The 8,070-nt window shown below is 45.2% G+C and overlaps 1 protein-coding gene across 2 annotated transcripts in view; it reads left to right on the top strand.

The window, feature by feature from the left end:
* DVL1 (dishevelled segment polarity protein 1) overlaps window positions 1–8,070 on the top strand; it is a 70,194-nt gene that overhangs the window by 1,203 nt on the left and 60,921 nt on the right. The window lies entirely within an intron of this gene.

The following is an 8,070-nucleotide window of genomic DNA, read 5'->3' as shown; positions in this document are numbered from 1 at the left end:
TAATCCTCTTGCAGCACATCACTTTGTACTCGCATCCATCACTGGCCAGGCTGGTTTACATGTGTAGGTGCCTTGTCAGTGAAAAAGAGCAGGTTTGTGGGACACGAATACAGCCCTGACTAAAATAACGCTGTGGTTGAGGTGTGGGGTTTATGTTTGGTGAGATAGATCCCAAACATCCTTTTACACCTTGTGTAGCCTCTGTCTTACCCCTGAGACTCCCAGCCTTTCATGTTAGTTGTCTTCTCATCCGGGGTGGAAAGCGGCTATTGTTTGTTGACATGTGTTTCTGCTGCGGCGAGCTGTTGGTATTGGCGTGGTGCTGGCGGAGTTGTTCATGGATCGACTTCTTGTTCTTCTGCATTGTGCAAACAAGTTTCTTGGGATGCAGCTACACAACCTGTTTGCGTCCAAAATAAGGGCTTGGAAATTGCCTCTCCATAAATTCTTCCCCTTCCTCCTCCAGCGACAGGGACACGTTACCCCGCTGTGGTCGTGGAGAGTCAAGCTCTTCAGTTTGTGTGGTGCAACCTCAATAAAGGGTGTTGGGGTTGTTGTGCCTTCAGTGCTGCTGCTGCAGGGTTCTGGTGCTAGGAAACATCAACACGCGGAACACGCTAGGAGCATCTCTAATGCCTTTGGGCTGTTCCTGAGCTTTGCCCAGGGAACAGAGCAATCCTATGGTGGATTCTCTCCTAGTCTTGAAACCGGGATGAAAATTATCTGTTGTTCTTGTATTGCCTTGGAAATGGAGATGGGGGAAGGTGCAGGGCTGCAAGTGGATGATGAGGATTAGGACCTGCACGTTCTGTATCTCTTACTGAAACTGTAATCTCAAATATAGGTGCTGAATGCATCAGGGTGGTGATGCGCTGTCTTGAGACAGGTAGAAGTAACTGCACCTGGCGACTCTTGCAAGTCAATGAGCTGTCAGCCAGATTATTGCTTTTGTGTGTCAGCCACATTTGTGTTCCTCTCTGAATCCTAACTCCTGCTGAAAACCCGGGAATTAGCAGAAAACTCACCTGAATCTTGGCTGTCTCAGCAGGTGTTCATAGTAAATAAGGGTTTCTTTTCATCATCTTATCTCCAAGCTGACTTTAATTGCTGTTGCAAATAGGTAATAGGAGATGCAGTTGCCAGTAACCATAGCAAAATCGTGTGTCTGATTTCTACTCCTGTGCCTGGAAATGTCCTCTGCAGAAATTCCTTTCTGTGTGTTCTCCAAGTGGTCCTTGAGCATGAGCAACAGTAATGATTTGGTTTTAAAGGCAGTGCTGCACAGTTCTGGTCTCCCGTTGCTGCTCTATGGCTGTGTGGAGCTATGACTTGGCATGGTGACCGCTGCTTGGCAGCGTGGTTTGTAAATCCCACTGTGGAGTGAAAAGTACTTCTTGTGTTAGGAAAGCAAATGTTTTCCTGGAGATGTGGAGCCTCCTTGAGAAGCCAGTGATCGGGAACTGACTTTGCAGTGCTGCACATGTTGTTGTAATTAAGGCACAGCCTTTCCTGGACCCTGAAATAATGTCATAAATAATAGTGTTCAAAACCAGTGGATGTGTCGATGTGTTTCTAGCTGTGAAAGATAGAGCTGCGAAGGGTTGGGATGGAGTTGGGTTGGGCATGTGGAGCCACGTCAAGCTGCATTCTGAAATGAAGCAGTTGTGTTTTGTGTACCTGGGGTGAGCAACCAGGCTGCTTTCAGCTTTGCTTCTCAGAAGGTGCAGGAGAAGAGAGGTATAGGAGTGGTATACTTCCTTCTGGATTTCTGTTATAGTTTAATTTACTGCTCTGCCTTTCAGTCTTAGTGTTATACTATCCGTAAAGCTGTGGAAAATAGACCCAGTGGGGAGGCTTCATCTTGATTTTCCTGGTAGTGTTACTTTGACATAAACCCACTTTTCCCTGTGCCATTTCATTCTCAAGGGCGCACTAACACTTGTTGGAATGGACCTATCTTGATTCTGAAAGCCCATGTTTCCTACTGAACTCCACATGGAGATATGATGATGTTTTTAAGATGCAGGATATCCAACTGGGTTCTGACTTGAAAGCTTAACCCTTGGAAGTGCTTTGTAGCTTCTGTTCTTTTCTAGTCAGTGGGAAATTAAGCAGGGACATCATAGGATCAGACCCATTGATGTGACAGCATCCACCAGCGATGACATTGAGGAGAGGTGACATTTGTGATTCGTGTTTTCTAGACAAGGAGCTGTGTCATCAGTTGTTTAGTTGCTTGCAGCAACTCATTCCTTCCTCTCAGGGGAAGAGCTCAGGGGTCACTTCCCATCACTGAAACTGTTGATTCTGGGGTTGAAGCCACACACAGCCCTGCAGTAATGCATAATACAGTAATGCATAATGCAGTTCTGCTGGTTCTTTGATGATGGCAAAATGACACTAGAAATAAAGGTATAGTTTGGGCTCTCAGACTGAAACTCCGACAAATGCATAAACTGTTGGATGCAAATGATGCAAAATGAATCTGTGTGAGGTTATTAATCCTCTATAAGAGGAATTCCTGACGGTCTGCTCTTAAACATTTGTTATTTGCAGAGCTTTTCGTGTAAAACACTAACCCTAACTTCCAAAAATGCCAAAGTATCAATGTGTATGATCTGTTCGGTTGATGTATCGCCAGGGAAGGAGCTGCTAATGGTGTCTTTCAGTACCGTGGGATGGGAAGAGCAAGTCAATCTTAGGCTCTGCAGCCTTTATCCATCAAGCACCACAGTCTGTTCTGCCATCCTCCTGGGTGAGGTTCAAGTCCTCATTCTTTCCATTGTGTGAACTAATACTCTTTTGATTATACTTCTTTAGGGAGTACTTTGAGGAGTGGCTTTTTAGGCATTCTTTTGGTATCAGCAAAAGAACTTCCTTTTAAACTGCGCTTTTAGGTGCAGTTGTTCCTTGTGCAGAACCTGATTTGCTTGGTATTCCATGTGCTGAAAGCTGGCGAGCAAAATGGGATGTAAAGCAGCAGGAATCAGGTTTGGGATTATGAGCTGAATGTCGCAATCTCTGATAAAAGAGGAACATGAGAAGCACTGCTTTGTGTCTTTTCTCATGCAGGCAATGCACCATCTCTGTTCTCACCCTTGCCTTAAGAGGAGCCCTATCTGAGAAGCAGGAGTCCTAAGTGACAAGTGTCTTGCTATGGAGAAGGTTTTGGGTTGAGTTTTGTGCTTGGAAAACATGTTTCCATGCTTATTCAGGGATAAGGCAGTGCACTGGACAGAAGGATAGGATTCTGCCTCTTAGGAGGACTCCGCTGTGCTGTGGAGTAGTAGGAACATAGTTTTGGGATGGGTTTTTTTGGTAGTTATTGCAAACAGGATTTTAATGAGGTATTTTTGCTGCTGTTTTTAAGGAGATCCCCTCAAGACTAAAGAGCAGCACGAAAGGATGCCCACCTCCATACTTGTTTGAGAGCTGAACAAGCAGGTGACAGAGGCTCATATAGGTCAGTTACAGGTAGGAATTTGTCTTTTTTGAAGCAGAATAAAATGAAGGCAAGTGATTTGTATTTACATTAGGAGTTATGGAGCTGGTAGATTCATGTGCAGAGGGGGCTAAAAATAGCAGCTTAGGAAGATGATCTTTGCAGCTCTCTGACAAGGACTGATGCCCACAGTCTGTATGGATCAGAACGAGGCAAGGGGACATTGAGGAAACTAGCTCTATGAATGGAAAGTCAGGAATACTCCACAGACTGCAAGACCTAGGCATAGGGTGGATGTGAAGGTCTAAAGAGCACTCAGAGGATTCAAGATGATGTGCAGGCTACTGACCTGAATGATGAACAGATAGGAAGAGGTGTGCCATATGGCCTTGAAATATAACCAAGGTGATCTTTACAAAGCAGCCATGTAGGATCTGTGTGCTGGTTTTCCCATGTGCATCTCTGTCTCCTTCCTGTTTAGTCTCTTTTACCCTCAATGTTATTGAGGGAGCAGGGTGTTGTTAGGATTGGTGAATGAGTAAGGAAGTAATTCTGTGAGGGTAGAGCTGATGGACGTAGGAAGATCTGTGTTCTTGCAGTGTTAACCCTCTATTTTCTGTTATCTCAGGCTGCTTCATCAATCAATAGATACCCAAAGATCTGAGATACAGTCAGACTGAGAAAAAGCCAGCAGTTTACTTGGGCACAAGGTTAAAAAGGGTTGGCAATTACTGCTGGTAATTCACATGTTTCATATAGATCCTTGCAAATGCCTGTGCCATGTTTACTGAACTTAACTATTGGATAGCAATTGTGCTTGAATAAATGGAGCAACAGTTGGGTTTCTTTTAGAGATGTTTCTTATCCTGTACTCTTTTTGGCCAGGTTTGCCTGTCTGTAGGCTAGAAAGGAATGATTGTGTAAGAGTCAGAGCTGCCTGCAGGTCAGGCTGGGACAGCTCTGATGTAAACAGGCATGGCTGACCAAGGAAATGCATGCAAGGCATGCTCCACAGCCCATGGCTGAGATTCGTGACCCTTCTCTCCTGCTGCTGCCAGCTTTGCTCTGGGAGGCTGTAGCAGGCTGTGTGGCAGTGCTGAAGCTCTCATTGGGACTCATTCAAAGCCTGGTGAAGTCACTGAGACTGTCTCTGAAATGCACTGAATCTTGAGCCAGTGTCTTGCTGAACTGCTCTGTCACGTGGACAGTCCTGGTTGGGATGTGGAACTCGCTCTGAGCGCAGTGGGAGGATGCTTTCCCCATAAACCCCACAATGGTGAAGTAGATTGAGAAGAGAAGATGCTTGGGTTTTTATTAGTCCTTTGAGACAGGTAATAAAACTGAGTGTAGTGACTCTGGCTTTACAGTTCAGTGGGTTAGTGGTGGTTCTTCCCAGCTTTCATCCCACTTAGCATGGTCTGTTGCACACTTAAATCACAGAACCAGTTAGGTTGGAAAAGACCTTCAAGATTACTGAGCCCAACCATTAACCTGGCACTGTCAAGTCCCCCACTAAACCATGTCCTCAGGTGTCCCTAAGTTCCCAAATTTTAGCTTGATTCAATCAAATAAACTTGGAATTATGTTCTGAAAACAGGGAGGTGTTCAAGGCCAGGTAGGGCACAGGGGCTTGGAGCAATCTGCTCTCGTGGAAGGTGTCCCTGCCCGTGGCAGGGGTTGGAACTGGAAGAACTTTAAGGTCCCTTCCATCCCAAACCATTCCATGATTCTGTGATTACTAAGAGGAGATCTTCAACCCAAGTGTCCGGATCAACAACCACACAGAGGCCTTCAGGGAGAAGGAGAATTCTTAAGACTGGAAGGGAGCTTTCATTAATACCTGCAGAAAGCTGCAGTCCTGTTACCCAATGGAAGCAAATGGAGGGTTTCATAGTTAAAGCACTGAATTGAGACTTGGGAAATAGCAAATTAAAATGGATTTAGCTACAGATTTAGGCTTGGACCAGTGCTTGGACCCAGTGAAGTGCTGAACCGAGGCCTGTGTTAGCCACTTTCTTGATGAGCATAGCCTTTATTTCTCCCAGCTTTTCCCCATTTTCCCTGTTGAAGCTTATAAACCTTCTGCAGACTGTGCCTCTTGTTCTGCTGTTTATACAACATCAAGCACTGCTGCTTTTCTGTTTGCTGACATCAGAAAGCACTATTGTAGCATCAATAATATGTCTAAGAACACCAGCCTGAGAGACCTCAAAGCTCATACTTTGTAACCACACTAGGTTAGCTCAGACATACCTTGCCAAGCTGATTCTGATAGCTGTCTGCAGTACAAGTCACTGCTTATTTTAACGTCCCAACTGTAATGTAATCTAAATATTTCAAACAACCCCTGTTTTCTGCTGGAACCTGAGCGCTGCTCTGCTCTCAGGGTGGAGCATGTTCTATTTATTAAAAGCTAATGCTATGAAAACATGCTAAAGGGATACATCAGGTTTGGGCTGCTTCCTGTGGCTGGTGATCTGCAGTGGGACAAGTTAGAAAAACAAGTTTCCTACTGTTCAGTTAATGAGCACCTCCACGTAGTGTATGCACAGTTTTGTTCCTCCTCTTCTTTCCAGTGCTCAGGTAGACTTGTTTTGGCTTGAGAATATGCACACAGACTGTGCAGCTGCTGGAAACATTAGCCATCTCTATAGGATTCGTGTGCAGCAACGTATCTATGGGCTGGCTGTAGCTCTGATTAGAGTTTGCCCATGAATTAGTTTGAATTAAATGGGATTTATTTAATAATAATAGTTTTTGAAAGACTGTCGCCATTCTGGCCTGTCGCAGGAGAGTGAGCAGCAGCCAGAAGAGATCCAAATGCACAGGGACGAGATCCATGCTCGGTGCTTTGAAACCAACCCAGAATAGCTATGGAACAGATGAAGATTTGGAATGAAGGAATTAATTTACATACAGTATTAAAGCCTGCAGAGATTTCCATGGTATATTTGAGCTCAGCACAGCAGCTCCTTCACTTGTATTGTGCTCACCTCTAAGCACAAGCAAGCATTTTTGCTTGCAATTCAGATTCTGCTTTAAATGCAGCCTGCTATGAGCCACCACAACTGTGTGCAGGCTGGGCAGTTACTGATTAGTACTGTTGGAGTCACTGAGGAGCTCTAACCATCTATTTCAAGTGCTGTGCCGCGGTGTTAGGTGGACAGGTTGACAAGGTGGTGGTTATGAAACAAGACAGGCTGGGAACTGGATGAGCTTTCAGGTCCCTTCCAACCCGAACCATGCTGTGATTCATTGTCCAAAGTAGTCTTGTGGAGAGTGACTTGAGGTGGTGCCAGGTAAGCATTCCCTGGACCTGTTGTGGTGTGGTCCTTTCCCTGATGCAATGGGCCCTGTGAAGAAGCCGAACTGGAAAAGAATCAGCCCTGCATTAGCATGAATATAAGCCTAAGCCTTTACTTGTGTGTACCACTGGGGCATCATACAGAGACTTACTTTGTCTTCTACATGGTACAGAACTGCTGTAGATGTAGCCCATCCACAGCCAGTTAAAAGTCTTTTGGAAGCTGTTTTCTCATCATTTTAGTTGGCCTGAAAATCAGCGTGTTAAAAAAGGTAAATTCCTAACAGATTCTCAAGGAAGCAGCATCTGCTGTAGTAACATCTGATATTTCGGGTTTTTCCCCTCCAGTTCATGGCAGCTCCCACTGTTTTCTGACCTTCTTTTACTTTGAGAGTATACAGAAAATTCCTTTCCTTACACACCCTCCAAACCCTGGCAGAATGATCCTCTTCTGGAGGAAAACAATGAAAAGGTCATTCTGCTGCCCAGAAACCTGCAAATCCAAGGGCTGCATCCAGCTATCTCCTGAGAAGATCCCTTCAGATACTAAATCCTGCTTGTTTTCCCAAACTTGATAATAACCTTGAGCTGAAAGACACCCCTTGGACTGCCACTGACACCACAGTGCCATTTTCTGATGTAATTAAGCACCAGCTCATGGTTTAATGAGTGTTTTGGGGAAGGATGTCACTGGTGATTTTGCTGATGCTGTTCCAGGGTCCCAGTCCTAAGAGGAGGCTACTGCAGGCTTGAACTCCAGTTTCTGCTGTGGAGGTTAATCAGTTGAGACAAGCTGCTGAGCAAATACAGAGGAATTTACAGTGCTTGAGGAAGGAGGGACCTAAATAGTTGCCTTATGATTGTGTTGTGGCTTATTTCCATGTGAAATGTAACTGAGGGAATAATGATCATTTTTGGTTATTTCACTGGCCTTGGTAAGATAAATCATGAAAAGAAGATATTCAAAGCATACAAAACATGGTATTTTCCGTTCCATTCCATTATTGGAGTGAAACACTTGAGGGTAAGGAGAGAACCCCTTCACCTCACCACTATGAGGGTGGGACACTGGCACAGGGTGCCCAGAGAAGCTGTGGCTGCCCCATCCCTGGCAGTGTTCAAGGCCAGGTTGGACACAGGGGCTCAGAGCAACCTGCTGTAGCGGAAGGTGTCCCTGCCCGTGGCAGGGGTCGGAGCTGGAGGAGCTTTAATGTCCCTTCCCACCCAAACCAGTCCGTGATCTATGATTACGCCATGGACCTGCTATGGATCACTTGGCTCTTGCGTTTACTTTTGCCTGTTTCATCATTCCTGAAGAAGGTAA

The sequence above is a fragment of the Lathamus discolor genome, chromosome 16 (genome assembly GCF_037157495.1).
Source record: "Lathamus discolor isolate bLatDis1 chromosome 16, bLatDis1.hap1, whole genome shotgun sequence".
NCBI classification, from domain to species: Eukaryota; Metazoa; Chordata; class Aves; order Psittaciformes; family Psittacidae; genus Lathamus; species Lathamus discolor.
The sequence above is the reverse complement of the archived record's forward strand: the minus strand, read 5'-3'. Positions and strand labels throughout refer to the sequence as shown.